General features: G+C 40.8%; 1 long non-coding RNA gene across 1 annotated transcript in view; it reads left to right on the top strand.

Annotated features, from left to right (window-relative positions):
* Positions 1–17,582, top strand: part of LOC135184228 (uncharacterized) — an 81,743-nt gene extending 64,161 nt beyond the window's left edge. Inside the window, exons 2-3 of the long non-coding RNA XR_010305925.1 lie at positions 14,286–15,304; positions 17,330–17,582. This is a non-coding gene — a long non-coding RNA (uncharacterized LOC135184228). The remainder of the gene's footprint in view (positions 1–14,285; positions 15,305–17,329) is intronic.

Genomic DNA, 17,582 nt, shown 5'->3' on the forward strand with positions numbered 1-17,582 from the left:
ATCCTCTGCGGTTCTGGAGCTCATGCTGAGCTCTGCACCAAGAGAAATAGAGTATAAAATGCTGCCAAAGCAGGGAAAAAAAAACTTCCTGCTTCCACTTTGCACTGATAAAATTTGCTGCAAGAGGCAGCAGCCAAACCCTCCTCATTGTGACCAAGAAGTTGTTCCCTGGCAGCTAGGTGTGGATAATGATGCTTCTCCATGCTGAAGATCTGTGACAGAAAATTTAAGTGACTTGTTAGTGATGTTTCACAGCTTTTGGATCCTGCATAAATAATATCTTGATAATGGCTTGTTATTTTGCTTTGGTTCCTTTTCAAGCATTGTCAACTGTTGTTCTACAGCACAGTAAAATGCAGAAGGAATATCTTGCAGTCAGGTATGACTCTGTGGGAGAAAAGTAACGGGAACAAACAAGCTTCAAGAGATAGGCAGGCAGTCATCTTGATCATACATATGTTTTAACTTGTGGAATGACAAAAATAGTCTTCATGCCAGAGATGTCTGAAAACTCAGTTGTCATCTCTATAAACTATTGGTCGGGACCTTTGTCATTTTCTTAGTCTCGTGTGGCTCTGTTCGCCTCTCCCTGTACTTCATTGCATGAGAAATCAAAAAAAAGTCCAAGGTATCTTTTTTATTCTATATTGTTTCATTTCCACAAAGCCTTAATCTGTTTTTCATCTGTGTGTGACTGCAGAAAGGCAAGAAAGAGTGAAAATGGATCAATCCACAGTAAAGCAGTGGGAGAGCTATTTAGTTCTGTTGAAATAACTCCTGTCCTACCCTGACAGATTTCAGTGCTAGAGCTTCAAAACCACTAGCAATCCTATGGAGGTTTTTTCCTAAGTGAAGTACTAATATTCCCTCTTGATACATTTCTGAAACAGTACATATGTTGGTTTGCTAGAAACATTTAGGAGAAACAGCTGGACATTACAAGAAAACTGTCTTTTATACTTAATCTTTTTATATGAGCCAGTTCATATTTTCCCTCAGTGCTCCTTCTCCTAGCCCCCATCTCCTCAATCTTCTGTATTTGCATTTGTATCTAAACATACTTTCAAAGAAGATGTCAGAAAAGATTGAGCACAGGATTTTGTCAGTGCTAAGGGCCTGATTCTGCACTCATGATTGATAGTCAGGAGTCTAATAATCAAAATTATTAAGGGACACCTCTCCCCCTACACACACACACACCCCCCAATGCCTGGATGAAAAATCAGTGTAGCACCACTGCTCCAGGAGAAACACTCAAAACTCCCACCTTGCCATTTTACACTGACATTTACATAGATAAAATATGAAGATTTGTGATTGCCTCATTTGTACCCACAAATGTGTTTGCAACAGTCTTCAGATCACCAACTTTGTAGCATTACTGAAGGCCTGCTATGAATAGTCTCCTTTAGGATAAAGTTACTAGTACGACATGGCTTGGTCCAACAGAACGTTGGTGAAACTGTGTTACTTCTGAGTCACTTAACTGGGCTAGAGTAGATAAACAAGTATCACCAAAGTTACTGCTGTTATAAGATCTTTATCTAGCCAATAAAGAAGATGGAAAGGAATTTTTTCCCCTTTATTCTGTCTTTCAATCTATGGGGCTGAACAATTGATTCTAGCCTTGGGCTGAATCAAGCATTTCAATAACTTGGGTTTTAATCAAAATCAGATGTGGGTGTATTTTCCTGCCACTGGCCCAGAAGACTTTTCTTAAGGGTATTCTGAAATAATTCTGTCAGTAGGCACCATGTCACCTGTTATTCTGAGACTATTTGTCCTCATTGCAACAAAATTGTCATCATTGCTGTGCTCTAAACAGTAGAAATTAAGCAAGTAATAGGGTGCTACAGAAAAGCTGTTAGGAGTATCAAGGCTGTGAAGGTTAATATATGTCCATATTTTGTTGGAGAAATGTGTACAATGAAAAACAATCCCCTGTCTCACTCTCCTTCATGAGAATTCACATTCTCTCTCAGTCCCTTAAGTTACTGTTGTTCTTCTGAAGAGTGAGTGGGCTCCTGAATGTTGTTCAAGCCTGAGCACTTAAAATTTGGTATATGACAGAGCACAAAAATTGTGTTAGTGTCTTCTGTGATGACCACAGCCACACATGTGCAACAAGAAGAGACAAAAATTATTTATTTTTGCTAAGCAGCCCCTTCAAATAGGGCTGATGTACCCCAATCAAGTCAAGGAATCAGGATCTGGTGTTATCATTTAACATTTCACTCTGATGCAGAAAGTCCTGGACTTTCTGAGAGGAAAGGCACTCAGCCCAGCCGGCAGGAACTTACCAGGCAAAAGGCTGCAGCTTAATTAACAAGTCTCTAGTCCAAAACAGCCTGTAGAGCCTGTCAATATGGTGTGCTCTCTCTTGCTTCTCTGGCTTAGAAGATGAAAGTGTATTTTCCCAGTGAATGTGTTACATGGCCCAGGTTACAATAATTCAACCTGAAAATCCTGAAGACACGAATGTGGGGTTGTTTTCCCAGCAGGAGAATCAGGAGTGCGGAGATTGTTTCTGCTCCAGCGCTCAGTACCAAAGATGGATTCACTAAGACTCAAAAGCAGCATAATACTTTAACTGTCAAGAAGAAAGAGCCTTGCAAATGGAGGTGAGACTGTGTATTGCTTCATTCTTCCAGTGTTTTCTCTTTCAGCCAACATTGGCTTGTCAGAGTGTGTTTTAAGCCAGCTGTTCTTCATCCCGATTCCAGCCTCCCTCATGCACTAAGAGGTCTGGAAGGCGGTGCTGGCTGTGCAGGATGAAAAGGATATGTCTTGGCATATTGCTGGGCTATTAGTCCGTATCACTGCACAGTGATCCCAAGAGATGGCAAATGATAAATAGACTGGACAGTAGCTAGCAAGTTAGAGCAAACTGGGACTAGCCAGTAGCTAGTGTGTTGGCAGAACACATAGACTTGCTGAGGATGGACTAGGATGCTTGGTCACTGAGTCTGCATACTTGCTTTCCCAACCTGCTGTTCCAAATCAAATAGATTCCCCCCCTCCCCTTCTTTTCTGGGATAAAGCATGTGATTAAGAGAAAAATAATCAAGCTGCACATGAATTCTGTGAGCCAACCGAGTGGAAAAATCTGACAATGAAAACACATCTCTTTTGCTTTTCCTTTTCAGAAGTAGCAGGACTTTCCCTCACAAGTGGAGTCTGGTCTTCTGCTTTTCAAAACAGAAAGCTTGTGATATATCTGTCTTAAGATGATGTGGTGAAATGATTTAATTTTTGTTTAGTTACCTTTGCCTGCTGATGGAAAATCACACCATGGCAGGCTTTGCATGACTGTGCAGAAGTCACTTGAGTATATTCCTCTGCCACAAACCCACCTTTCAGCTCTACAGAATACTTCTCAGGAGTGGAATGCAGATGTACTCCTGCTCTTTCTAACACGAAACAAGTCTCTGCACCACAGGTTGTGGATGCAAACATGAGAATTTGAAGGATTAGTGTTAGAATAGACAGTCCATTGACATGCCTAACTAGCCAGGGACAGGAAATGGCCAGGCTGGGTTCTTTGAAGCTCCCTTCCCTAGGTATGCCTTCTGGAGCTCTCCGCTTGACACTTATCCCCCCTAGACTGGATGGTGGCACGAATGCCACAGGTTAGCTCTTGGATAACATATAGCTCGTGTCTAAGCCACTATTAGATTTAGAAAACAGAATCATTTCCCAAAGCCCAGAGGGAGCAGAAGGGGAAGCAGAAGAGAATTGTTCTTAAAAAGTCTTATGTTTCTCTTTGGAAGAAAATTACCATCATCTATCTTTCCTCTCTTGCAAGCTCCTGGAACCTACTAGTAGTGCCCTGCTGTTGGATTTTCAAACTTCTATTTTGAAGAAGAATATCTCTCTGATGCAGGTGCCAGTGTCATTTATCAGAGGATGATGTCAACATTCCTGTGTCATACATGACAAATGACAGCAGAAAGGAGTGCCCCTTGAATTCTCTTACTTTCACAAGGCTCTTTCCTTTCTCCAGTTAAATGACATTTTATTTCCTACAGTGTTTCAGTTTAGATTTCTGTTGCCTCTAGAGAGAGGTACATTCAAATTGACTCAGAACGAGCTCCAAATTCAGTATTAATGTAAATATAATTGCACAGTAATGGACATAAACTTTGCTTTCATGCTTTTGGGGCAAATTCTGCCTCATCTTACACCTCAGAAAATGCTAGAGAGTTTTTCTGATACATTCCCAATTGCAGAGCTGGATGGATATGAGAGCATCTCCTTCATCCACTGTTTCTAATGCTTTTAAAGAGATGACAGGTTTTAGGTTGATGGCAGCTGCTGTATTCAGAAGTGTTTGCTTTGCAAAGCGTTTTCTTGTTCCCGTACCAGTGGACACTTTCCAACAGAAATCTGTACTCTGATCCTGTTCTGCATGTGGGCCTGATCAGAAAGGTAATGTAGAAGTTACTTGGGTCGGCATCCAGTGGCACATTCAGTAAGTGGAGCAAAGCAAAGTAAAATATTGGGAAAAAAACAGGGAGGGCAGAGCACACATGCTGCTTCTAATCCTCTATTTCTTCTGCTTCTTTCTATTCTTCTTGCTGGAAGAAGGGATTTGGACTCTTCTCTCTTAAGCCATGCATGTACAAAAAGGACTTTATTTTTAACTCATATTAAAATCCTTTCTTGGACCAGGCAGCTACAGTTTTAACATGTTAGCTGACTGTGATAACTCAGAGGGAGCTTAGAGGTTTATCTTGACCAGTAAAAGCCTGTAAAAACTGCTACTGCTTTGACTAACACTTGATGAAATATCAGGATGGACGGAGTGTATTTCAATACCCACACCTGTAGTCGCAGGGGTAGCAAGGCCATGGGAAGCGATTCACAGAAGCACTGCTCCCTGCTCTTGCCCACTCAGCATTTGAATATAGTGTATTTTCCTCTGTTCAAACATGCATGGGGCTGCCAACGCTGGGATTTTTTTGGTAGTAGGCTTTTAAGCTAACCAGTAGCATGACTTGTTCAGCACCCAGCGAAAAGGCTGGATTTTCATAAGAGCTCAGGATTCAGCAGCAGCCAGGGCACGGCTTGACATATGCTTAAATCGCATCCCAAAAAAGCAGGTTTTTCCCCTTTGGCTCCCGCCTTGCTCTGCAGTGGTTCAAACACTAATGTAGATAAACAAGAAACCATTTAGGGAAACTGATCCAGCTGAAGAGAACCATAAATAACTTGAATTTTCAGTGGTACTATCATTTACTTGTCATATTTCACACCTTCCATCTAAAATCAATAGAAGCAACAAAGTGAGGACTTTCTGTATCTTTGCTTGCAACAGAACTGGGTTTTTTTGTTACTTGGTTGGTATGGGGGTTTTGTATGTTTGCTGTTTGGGGTTTTAAATTACATTATCTCACAGATGTTCCAAACAACTTCCCTGAAAGAACAAACTTGTTCCCAAGATTTGAGAGAGATTTTAGGGTAAGGTAGTGAATTTAGATGTGCCCCATTCGTTATATGCTCCATCTAAAACTTAAGCACAAGTTTGCATTTGGAAAAATCAGTGACTTGTACTGAAAAAAATGATGGAGCTAACTGGACACAGCATAGTTCCTAGGCCAAACTGGGAGTACACCAAGACCTTCTTAGCATTACTGGTGAAGGTAGGGGGGGATCACTCACTCCTCAATGCAGAAATGACTCAGATGTTTCCATACATTTGTATATTCAGTGGTTTCTTTAGGAGGAATAGATTTAGCAATGTACCTTTCCTCTCTTTATAATCTGAGAACAGAAATTCTCTTTCTGTACACTTTTAGTTTCTCCCCAAAGCAGGGGTCCGTTAGCTCCAGGCTCCACCAGTCTCAAGGGCTGTGATCTTATCTTAGGCTGCCAGAGATTGTTATACACATCACTGTCAGGTTGCTATGTTGTTGGTGGTTTTTTTTCCTTCTGTTTCATTTTATTTGTTTCTTACAGGGAGGGGGAGAAGAGGTAGTAGGGGTTTGCTAGCCCTTAGACATGTAATCTGAGACAAAAGGCCTCTATTTCTCTCACTGCTGCCTTCCAACCCTACCAGCTGTAGTGCTATTTTTCACAGGATTAATTGCTGATAATTTCTACCTAGGCAATCTAAGGGCAACAACTGAGTCTTCCAGTCTGTTAACTGTCTTAACTCAGACAGTACCAACATCAATATTCCTAATGGTAAAGCTTTAATTTTGGTTTCTATTCCATAGCCTAGGATATATTCCTCATTCTCTAGTTACTGATACATTTCTGATGTGCCCAGCAGGTAACTTCTAGGAGTCACCCTAGGTCAAGTTTACTTTAAAAGAGGGAGGAAGAGTAAAGAGTGGAGAGGCTGAAAATGGTTGGTTCGTTTCTTATGATCTTAGCTTTAGTCAGCACTTCTAAGTTGGATTTCTGGAACTATAAGTAGTTTCTTTACTGAAGTCCGATAATAATGAGAGGAAACTAGTGGCAGTTTTGGTTATGTGAGTCAACTCAAAAGTGACACAGAATTCTTATAATTAATCTGTCCTAGCAAATTGGAGTATATGTTCATTTATCTAGATTCCTTAGGGCAGCTTTCACAGCTCTTCTGAAGTTTCTAGGGAACTGAAACTTTTCTGTGCAAGGAGACTTATGGTACTGCTGGTTAGGACAGAGGTGATAGTGAGGAAGTGGTCAGTTCAGTCCTTCTCCTGTTAAATACAGTGGAATTTTCCTCTGCCTGAGAGGTGCAGGGCAGATACATATCTTGGTGGCACAGGCAGAAGTTTTCAGGTGTAAGATGGTGGAAGCTGCCTAGGAGGATCTTGGTTTTGCAGTACTTGGTGGGATTGGAGTGAGTGCACAACTGCATTCCATTGTAGGCCTGGAATATAATTTTTGGCAGCTCTTGCTGACTTACAGAATCCCACAGCTGATGATCTGAATTACTCAGAATGTTTTCCACCAACACAGTCCTAGTGCCAGACATCTGATGTAGTTTGAGCATGGGAGCTATACAAAATCTGCCAATCAACATCATGAAGCTGAAATGCCACTGGTTGGCCATCCCCATGGCTGTCTTACATTGTTTCTCCTGTATCGCCTCTGCTAAGGCTGTGCCTGAGCATGTCTTAGTGGTAAGAAGAAAGCAGAGAGGGATTTGGCCAAGTCAGCTGGTTTGAGGCAAACTGGAGTAGGAGTCACAGCAGCCAGCACACTGAGTAAGGAAAATTTAAGAGGTGAGAAAGAGAGCCCTTCTGGAGTTGTTCCATACTTGGGAGTCTGTGTGCCTAATGGAGATTCTAAGCCAGATCAAATTTAAATCTCCTGGGCTTGAGGCCCAAAGTACTAGAGTAGGGTCAACCCTCCATGAAACAGCCTCAAGAGGAGGCAAATGTTCAGTCCTGTATAAAATAGGCTGAATGTTCAAGTGCCCTTCTTAGGTGGGCTAGATGTGGCACCTGCTTGACTGGAGGGCTTCAAATTCTCATCCTGGGACTGTCCTACCTAGCAGATATGCCCTGGTCTAGCGTGAGTAGCACTTTGTTCTTTACCTTGAAGAATCTTTGTGTTCAGTGCACTACCAGGGGATGGAGTTAAAGCCAAAGAATGGCTCATCTCAGGTCAGCTTGGACTGGTGATACGATTTCTTTTGGCTCTTCAGTCTAATTGAGTTTGGTCTTACTCTGATATTTGAACTATGGAAAAATACTTCCATTATTTAATGTAAATTACACTTGCTGCAGTGAGCAGTAATGACTACAGAGGTATATTTTCTCATCTGTATCCCACTAAGTCTCAGCCAAAATCCATGACAAAGTGTTGTAGAGGTAATTGTGCTAATGCTGGTGTATTTCTTGAGTGGGAATGAGGGCTGTGAATGTCAACCATCTGTTCCTAACCACCATTTTTATTATTTTTAAGAGTACCTAGAGGCTTTGCCTGAGATAAGGGCCTTGACACTTCAGAAAAAAAATGTAATTACAAGCTGGCTCCTCAGAAGAACTTGTGCTCTATAAAAAAGCAAGACAGGCAAAAGTAAGAAGAGAAACAGAGCAGTGGAATGATTTATCCAGGGTCATGAGGCAGGTCAGTGGTGAAGCTAAGATCAGAGTCTGTATCTCTCAGTTTCTGCCAAGACATCACGTAGGACATGTCCACAAAAAAGGAATGTTTTAGGTATACACGTGGAAATTGCAGGAGTCCACTACTATTGGAAGTATTTCTAGTTAGAACAGGAATGTTAAAGATTAACCTTAACAGCCCTGCTTTTCTGCTGTCATTCAGTTCTCAGAGTGTTCCAAAACTTTGTACAATCCACCCAGCTTTTCACGTTGGGGCTTTCCTCTGCACGTTAATGATACAGGGGCTTCCTCAGGACAGCAATCTCCTCTGATAGCAACTTTTTATTGGCCCACATCTTCAGGGAGATGACAGATAATGGGAGGAAGTCAGATATGCTTAAAATATACTTAGTTTTAACAGCACTGAGACACTTAACTTGTCAGCAATCCAATTATTAATCAGATTAATGGACTTTTATAAATCCACTCCATCCTTAGGACAATTGCCTGGTTTATGTTTCATGCCTACAGAATAAGGTTTCTCATGAGCTATGAGAACTTCAATATGAAAACTAAAACTGGAAAGTAATCCTTAGCTTACTCTGCTACCACACCTTGCATGCAAGAATGCTGATCATTGTCTGCGTAGGAGCATCATTTAATTATGTTTTTTCACTTCTCAGCTTAATGCTATTGAAGGAAATCCATCAGCATTTAATTAAAGACTAAATACAGTCAGTCTTTCTAGCTGGTTCAGTACCCACTTAGAAATATATTTGATACCAACAGCCAAAAAGGATACCAGTGGTAACAGCATTTAAAAAGGTTTTGTAAGAGAATGGGAATCTAATTTGTATCTGGAAATTAAATTTATATCTGAGGTTTAAAAAAAAATTGATATTGGACCCCCATCTGTACTAGGAAGTAATGGGAATAAGTCATCCAGTAAGGCCTTCAGTTTTCTCGGGGAAAGAATTCCCTCAAAATCATTTTTACAGTTTCTGATTCCAGGCCAGGGGTGCTCTGAGCCCCTGGAACATGCTGCAATGAAACAAAAGCAGCTTGTGCTGCAGCATTTTCCTGTTTGCTTTACATGGGACATGCCCATTTCTGACTGGACAATGCTGCATTCTGTGTACAGGATTTAATTCTAACATTCTACTTTATAAACTGGGACTTTTAAAATTGATTTTGTAAAATTCAGCTTTTCAAAAGGAATCTGTGAAACTAATAACGTGCAAGTACTCCTTCTCACAAAGAAGGCAAGTCCAATGCAAATCATATGACAGCGAGTAAAGAATTAATTAGTTTCAGTTAATTTTAGATCAGGTCTGAAGATCAGTGTGTTCAGAACAGCACAGTGTAGAAATCACTAATGTCAATGTCATGATAGCGTTTTCCCCTTGAGTGGGGATCATGAACAAATGAAATTAACAGAGGCTTGAATATTGATTTAAGAAGGTGCAGGCAGGGACCTTAAGGAGTGCTTAATGTTAAGCACATGCATAAGTGCTCTCTAGAAGAATTTTCTTCTTTGTGTGTGTGTGTGTTAATAGCACACACTATGTAAGTAAAAAGGGAAAGCATATTTGTATCTGTGTGAGAACCAACTTTCTGCACCATGAAAGCAAAGAGCTATCAAATACCTAATTGGCAAGAGGCCCCTGAAGAGAAGCAAGTGAAAATGTTTGTATTTTTCACCTTTCCAGATTATAATTTTAAACTCCTTTATAGCTTTTTTTTTGCCCCTTCAGGACTGTACCACTGAAACCTGATGATATGCTTTTCTGCATTTGTCTTTGTTTCCTATAGTTAGGGTAGTTACCTGAAGCACAGGCTTGGTTTGCTGCTGAAGGAAGGCTCATGAGAGCTTTTAGAGCAGAAATAATAATTAACAGACTTCTCTTAAGAAACCAGTTTTATCTTGCAGGATGAAATAAACAGATATTATACTTGGAAAAGCAAAGTCTTTGTCAAGTTCATGTGTGTGTGTATGTCTTTAATCAGGAGATGTATTTCCTGTGGCATGATTTATTGGTTTCCTTTGTAGTTTTGTCACAGTTACTTGCCATTTCAGTCTGAAATAGACATTAAATCTATTTGAGGTTTTTTGGTTTGGTTTAGTTTTTTGTTTTGTTTTGGGTTTTTTGCTGGTTTGGTTTTTGAGGGGGTTTTTTTTCCCATCTCTTGGCAAGAAGTAAATCTGCACTATTTGCTGATTTGTTTATTACTGTCTGGAAATACAATCCTGCTCAAAGTCAAAGATTTTAAATATGTCAGATCATCTTAAAGCTACATACTAGTTAGATGGGTGACATTATATGTGTTCAGAGAAATTCATTTCAAGTACTACAAATGAGTCCTTTAGTAATACCCAGGAGTCATAATGTCTGTGACATAATGAACCCTCCTAAATTACAGCCTACACTAATTAGATCAGTTATTGCTACATTCCAATCCCTGAAACAATTTGCTTAAAGCGGTAGTTACCTGTAATGAAAAGACACATAGCTGACTGTCAGCAGCCCTTTTGCTTCTCCCTGACTTATCATACAGACTGTCTGCACTCAAGTGCCACCAGTCTCATTGCCTGCAGTCAGACCAGCTATCATCAGGGAGGTAGTTTATGACATCTCAAAAGTACAGTGATCCCCTTGGGAAGGGACAGTGGCCCCATGGGATTAAATGCGTATAAGGTTTTGATCATCTCTTCCTGTTTTCAACGTCGTTTCCATGCTCATTCTCCAGATACTTCTCAGTGTAGTATCTTTTGTCACTTCATTATATCTTCCATTTCCTTTAGGTGTTCAGTGACTTTACTTTTTTAATACTCTAATTATTAATTATTTCTATTAACATAAGGAAAGATATTTGGTTTTGCTTCCTAGTCTATGCTCTTTCTCACTCATGCAGCAAAAAATCAGCAAGCTAGAATAACATCCTGACCAAAAACTACCTGAAGCTTGGTGGGGAAAAGCTATTCTGGACTTTGTGCTGAAGCAAACTGCTCTCGGTGATTTTGCTGAGAGCAGGTATCAATAGGAGACTGCTTAGTTAGCTGTGGGTTGGGTAACTTGCATTTTTACTGTGGTAATGGGTACAAATCTACAAAGAGTACAAACTGCTTGTTAATTGGTTATTGCAGGATTGGAAAGGAAAGCAGAGAAATGTAAGAAAGTTTTTTTTACAAATGTATTTTAAGAAGAAAAGTTTGGGTTTTTTTAAATTGCAACTAGTGAGAAAAGCTAGGTGCACATTTCAAAATAGGGCAGAAAAGCCAACAGCAAAAAGGCTGCTCACGCGTGTCACGGTCACTTGGTTTCTTTGCTTGTTCTTTACAGCATATTTTCTATACTTCAGCCCCTGTGTTCTGTGCTGAAAGTGGTTGGTTTTCATTTCCCTCTCACTGTAGGCACAGAGGATGTGCTTCATGCAGAACCAGTGTGGCTTCACTGCCTGGATAGGGAGAATGGCATGAACAAGCCCAGTCTGTGAAGCAGACTGCTCTAGAAGCACTCCTGGGGCCAGCTGCTGTGAGACATCACAGCATCCTTCTGAAGAAGGCTGGGTTGGAAATTGCCTTTTTTTGGTTGTTGTTTCAAAGCACCCCTCTGCCTTTCACCAGATTGTGGTCCTGCCTAGTGCTACTCTGCCAGCTAGTTGTGTCATAAACCAGCATATACTGGGAGAAAAAAGGTCAGCACAAAATCTCCAACAGCAGAGAGGCTTGACTGCTCACCTGGTATGTTGCTCTCCTTGGTGAAGAGAGCCTCACAGAAATCCTCCATTGCTGTTGTGATTGTGGCCAGTGCTTTTGGAACTATGTGGTTCAAAACTGAAATGTTCTCCAGAAGTGGTCCCACTTCATAGAAACTCTGAAATGAAGTTGACTCTGTTGACTCGAGATACACAAACACAGAATGGTAGGGGTTGGAAGGCACCTCTGGAGATCACCTAGTCCAACCCTCCTGCCTAGGGCAGGTTTGCCTAGGGCAAACCATACAGGATCTTTTGCTCCTGCCTTACATATACCTGTTTATCATGTAATTCAAGCTACATGTAACATTGTCATAACACAGGAACCTCATGCTCTCAGCTGTGAGCTGTTTACATCTGTCCTGCATAATTACTCAGCCTCCACCGACTACTGTCCCAAAGCCTGGACCACAAAGTTATCTGGAATTCACCTCTGTATCCACTCGACTCCTTAGTGCAGATCTGTCTTCTGTCTTCTCCCCTGCAGCTAAGAATATGAGCTGCTCATTTTGGTTAAAGAATGAAGGACACATCCTTTTCTCCTTTATCTTGCCATAAGAGCCTTTACACTCCATTTTAGTATTTTTTAAAGCAGAGCAGGGTAGATTTAGATTAGACATCAGGAAGAAGTTCTTTACCATGTGTGCTTAGGGTTGTGAACAGCTCGTCCCTGGAAGTGTTTAGCAACAGGCTGGATGAATCTTTGAGCAGCTTGATGCAGTGGCAAGTGTCCTTGCCTAAGGCATGCAGGCTGGAACTAGATGATCTTTAAGGTCCCTTCCAACTCAAACTATTCTATGACTTCTTCTTTATTTAGTGACACTGTCACTGTTTGCTCGGCATGTTAAGGCCATCAGGAGGCAAAGGCATAGAAGGCCCACCGAAAGAAAACAGCTTCTCTCTTTTTTTTCCTCACTTTAACTTCCTAAACTTCTAACTGCTAATTTTTGCAGGCTGTCCTGTGGCCAACCTCTGAACGTTTTGTTGAATAGACAGTTTCTTGCTTTTTAAACATTTCACTTATATGAGATATCTGTTCTTGTTCCTGGAAGAGGTCATGAATCCCCCTGGATAATTGAATCATGATCTTATGATTTTGTTAAAAATTTGCTCTGCAAGCAACCCTGGCTTCACTTTTTCTGTTGTTTTGATTTGCAGGGAAAAGTTTACATGTGAGTTAAAGAAACCTTTACCTGGTAGTATTTGGCACACAGCTGTTCTGCTGGACAAACACTGCTGAGTGTTACATCCAAGCAGCAAATCACTGGTAGCACCATTGCACAGTTTTGTGTCATTTCTCCAATAGCTTTTGTAACATAACTAGCAAGGAACCTGCAACACTTAACGAGGCTGACAGGCAGGGAAAGGTCAAAAACATGCAGGAGACCTGTTCTGACTCATTTCTCCTGGACTTATAACTTCTTCCTTACAGACCAAACAGTACTTTTCTTTTATTTAACCAAAAAAAAAAAAAAAAAAAGGCAAAAGGAGAGAGGAAAAAAAAATTAAGAGATGACAGGCTGAAACTGCCTACTTTCCTTTCAGTGTCAGAAGACATAAATAGTTCTAGTCCACAGTGGTTTCTGATTGAATATCCTTTTGAAGTAATGATAGCTATAATTTAAAGCAACAGTTACCATATTTTCTTCTGTCTGTGACATTCTTTGATGCCTTAAGTATAAATCTGCTTAAAATAGCTACAGCCATCCCTGGGTATACTACCAGGATTTTCAGAGGCTCTGCCTCTAATTGCCATCATATGTACCTAATATCACAAACATAACTGCCTAATGACAATATTGCTTGCAAATACTTTCTTGACATAAGAAGACAGGTAAATTCAGAGACATACATTAAGTTTAATTGTTTGCTAAGGCTAAAACTTCTGCAAAGAAATTCTTTTTAATTAACATCAATGCTGTTCTAGGGCTGCCTGGCAATGGCCTTCCATTCAGTGGCTAAGGGATATGATAAGATGATCTAAAACAGGATGACCTAATCACTCACTGATTTTAGGGAAAATTACAACATAATTCCAGACTTTGTTGTTGCCTTGCACAAGCATGGATATTGTTTTTTTAATTTCCATGGTGTTTTGTTTGTGGAGTTGTTGTTTTTTTTTTTAAGAGTAAATGATACTTGGAAAAAAAGACACAGAATTTGAGGGCAAATACAGGGTCGTGGGCATCTTTATCTGCCTGAAACTCTGTTAAACAGTTCCTGTTTTCTATCCTGTACTGCTGCAGTTAGAACAAAAGCTGAGTCTCTGCATATTCACTTCAAGAAGATGTCAGTATTATCCTGGTGCACTATGTAAAATAGTGGGAAAACACAATGCATTCAATACTAAATATTTTCATTAAATAATTTGGTCTTTTCTGTTTTGATAATAAGCATTTAATCATTTGAATGAGTTGCCATGGTTATCTTTGACAACTCACAGAGAATAAGGGAAGATAATTTTTTGTTTCTGTTTTTTTTTTTTTTAAGCCAACACTGACACCTCCCTCAGAAGAAAGTGAGGAGTAAGGAATACCAGCTCAGAGAAGAGGATTTGCATGGATAGGAAAGAAGCTGGGATGGTAAAAGACAAATGAAACTAATTACAACATTGAAAAGCCCCTCAAGATGGTGTCACAGCCAACTGCAGCTTTCGTGGTTTGTTGCTGAATGCACTTTCTCTGCTTCTGTGCTGCTCCTTCCAAAGAAGACCACCAAATCTTGCTTGCCTCACTGGGTAGGACATACTCTGCATTTTTATGACCTGATGCTTTCTGCTAAATACATGAAGTTCAAATCTGCGACAGCTCCCCTGACTTCAAAAGTAAATGTATAACTTTTTAAACAAGGCAGGTCAGAAACAAGAAGCAATCCTGCTGCAGCAGCATACTTCTGAACAAGGGGTGGTTTCTTCTCTTCCCTTGATAACTAAAATACAAGACAATTTGCAGCGGTGTCACTGACTCTCATAAGTGCTCCAGATCTCTGATGCCTCTCACCCTCATTTATAACAGAGAACAGCAGAATAATACTCCTAGTTGATTTGGTAGTGTAATGAAGAATCCTCATGCACAGCAGTGGAGAAGCCAGGCTTGCACTTCTAGAGTATAAAATTACTGATAAGCAATTCTCCCTTTCCCCAGCTATCTGATGTAACTGAGATACGGAGGGATGAGGTTTCAACTTCATGGCTCTGTTCCTGGACTTCAGCCTTTCACAGTATGCAAACTCATGATCTTACTACTCAAGGAGTTGATTTCTTCAGGAATTCTTCAGAGATTCAAAGTGCAGATAGGACAGCGCACTGTGCCTGAACTGATTGCAGGCAAATTCTAATAAGTGGATGGGAAAGTCTTTAACTGCTTTGTTTGCTTTCAAAAGGCATTTTGCTCAATCTGGTGTGATGAGTCAAGAACTGCTTTTACTGTTTGGACAAGAAATCATTCATCCAGCTCTTAGAATTACATTTGAAGAGACTTAATCATCAGTCCTGCCAACAGCAAGCTAAGGTAAGTGTCAGCTTCAAGGTCACAGGCAACAGATAGGCTTTGGTGTCTCCTAGAAACTTCTAGATCTCCCTTGAGAAGGCAGTGGAGAGAACTGTTAGAGCCAACATCTCAAGTTAAAGACAGTTTGCTAATCTATGGTTCACTGATGTCCCTGCCCTTTTGGGACATGAAAGGTTTGTTGAGCCAGGGCGTGCCCTCCACCATACCAGTGAATAATTTAGACTGCACATCAGTGTGGCTGGGACAATGTTTCTCTGTGGAGGAAGGAATCAAGCAGGACTTTCAGCAACAGATGGGTGGGCAATGCAGATTCTTATTCTAATAGGAAAACAAAGGAGTTCACGGCAGTAAGGAAAGATGAAAAATGGTCCCCTATAAAAAATTTAAGCTGCTCAAGTTTTATTTATTGTTAAGGATGGTTTGTGTAACAAACAGGGACTTTCAGGAAGCTCAACATGTAAAGGTTACTGACCTTTAAATGAGGTATTGCAGGTGGCTGAGTAAAGTCAGCCAATGCAATCATATCAGAAATGAGACAATCGGAAAACAGACAGGTACCAAAAATGTAATTGTTTCATGCATTTTTGAGGGGGTAGTTCCAGCTGTTAAAGCATCTGCTTGATGAAGGGTAACCACCTGCTTGAGACCAAACTTGCAGAGGGCAGTGGAGCAGAGGCTGCTTGTGCAGGCAGATGATACACCAAATGTGCAGCAGAGACCTGACAATGCTCTGGGTCAAGGAACAAACCAAACCACAGAAGGACATCAGAGACCCTGCATAGCTAGCTCTGGTGGCTGTTTGGTGAGACAAAGGCAGGCAACAGGCTCTCCAAAATATCAGTACCTTCTGGGAAGGTGTTCTGCTTTGCTTTTTAATAACTGATTTCACTCCAAAATCCTCTTACTTCTTAGTATGATGCACTATCAAAGACAGCATTCCATTACTCTGTTGTGTTACATCTCTCAATGTGTGTTTCCAGTAGCTGCCAATGAGATTATGAAATAACAAAATTACAGTTATAAATTCACCAAAAGTTACTGCATCAATCCACATCCAGTGCAGTTTGTCTTAAAGGAGGAGACTTCAAACCAGCTAGGTGGATGCAATAAAACTGAGTATTTTGATGGCAGAAAATGCAGAGGATGTAGAACTACTGTGAGTCACTGCTGATCGTGTGTTCCCACTCCCTCCAAACACTGACATACATAATTCTTTTTGGGTGAGCACACTGGGAATCTGGGAAGGTTTAGGGAGGTGACACGGTTGTGTCTGTGCAAGTGTAGGTGCAATCAGTACTCTGTACCTGGTTTGCTGCTGCAGCCATCTCCTAACATTACAAAATGCAGCTCTCACCCTTGCAGAAATTTGTTTATCTGCTCATGATCACAAGTTAACTCAGATGCTCCAAAATCCTGGCACAGTAAAGAAAACACTTATGATTTTCACAGTTAGAAATTGTGGGCAAGAATAGTTATAGGAGCAGAAAAAACAGTATTGTGAAAGTGAAGCAGAGCCCCGAGCCTAGGGTTAACTGCTGCCCCATGCTCAAGAGCCCAAGGCCCTTAGAGAGACAGCCAGGCCCTTTTTGTGTTCAGGAAACATGTTTCTCAGCTGCTATTGCAAAGCTGGATGGTGATTCTGTTGAAGGCAATGGAAACAGTATCTTCAGTGGATCAGAATTCAGCCTTATTTCTGCTCCAGGCTAAATGGGAAATTATTCTTTTATTTATTTTATTTTTTTTCATATTCCTGAAAGTTCTCGAGCCAGCATTGTATGGTTTGTCTCCTTATTTCCTTTTGTTCCTATTTGAACATCTGTCTGAAGTAGTGTATTACATACTAATTTGTTTGCAGCTTTTCTTTTTTCATGGCTGGGTGTGATACAGTCTTCCACTTCATTTTCATAAATTTACTTCATTTACTTGCTTTTGATCTTTTATTGCTCCTTAGAGTACCTCTGTGTGAGAGCACATGTGTGTGTGTGCATGCAACCAGGAAACATTCCTGCCTCCCTTTCTTCTCAGACTCTGTCAGCACTCTACACTATGCAGACCTGACAACAAGGCACTTCGGTCACATCTAATGTTTGTAGATAGGCTGCAGCTCTTTGCAATGCATTGCAGGAGCCAGTGGCATCAACAGGGTGCTCTCACTACTTCCTTGGCTGATTCCCCACCTGCCTTGGTACAAGCAACATGTTTGCCAAAGATGACAAGCTCTGTGGTGTGGTCAGCATGCTGGAGGGAAGGGATGCCATCCAGAGAGAACCTGACAGAC

This window comes from Pogoniulus pusillus, chromosome 20, assembly GCF_015220805.1.
Source record: "Pogoniulus pusillus isolate bPogPus1 chromosome 20, bPogPus1.pri, whole genome shotgun sequence".
In the NCBI taxonomy this organism is placed as follows: domain Eukaryota; kingdom Metazoa; phylum Chordata; class Aves; order Piciformes; family Lybiidae; genus Pogoniulus; species Pogoniulus pusillus.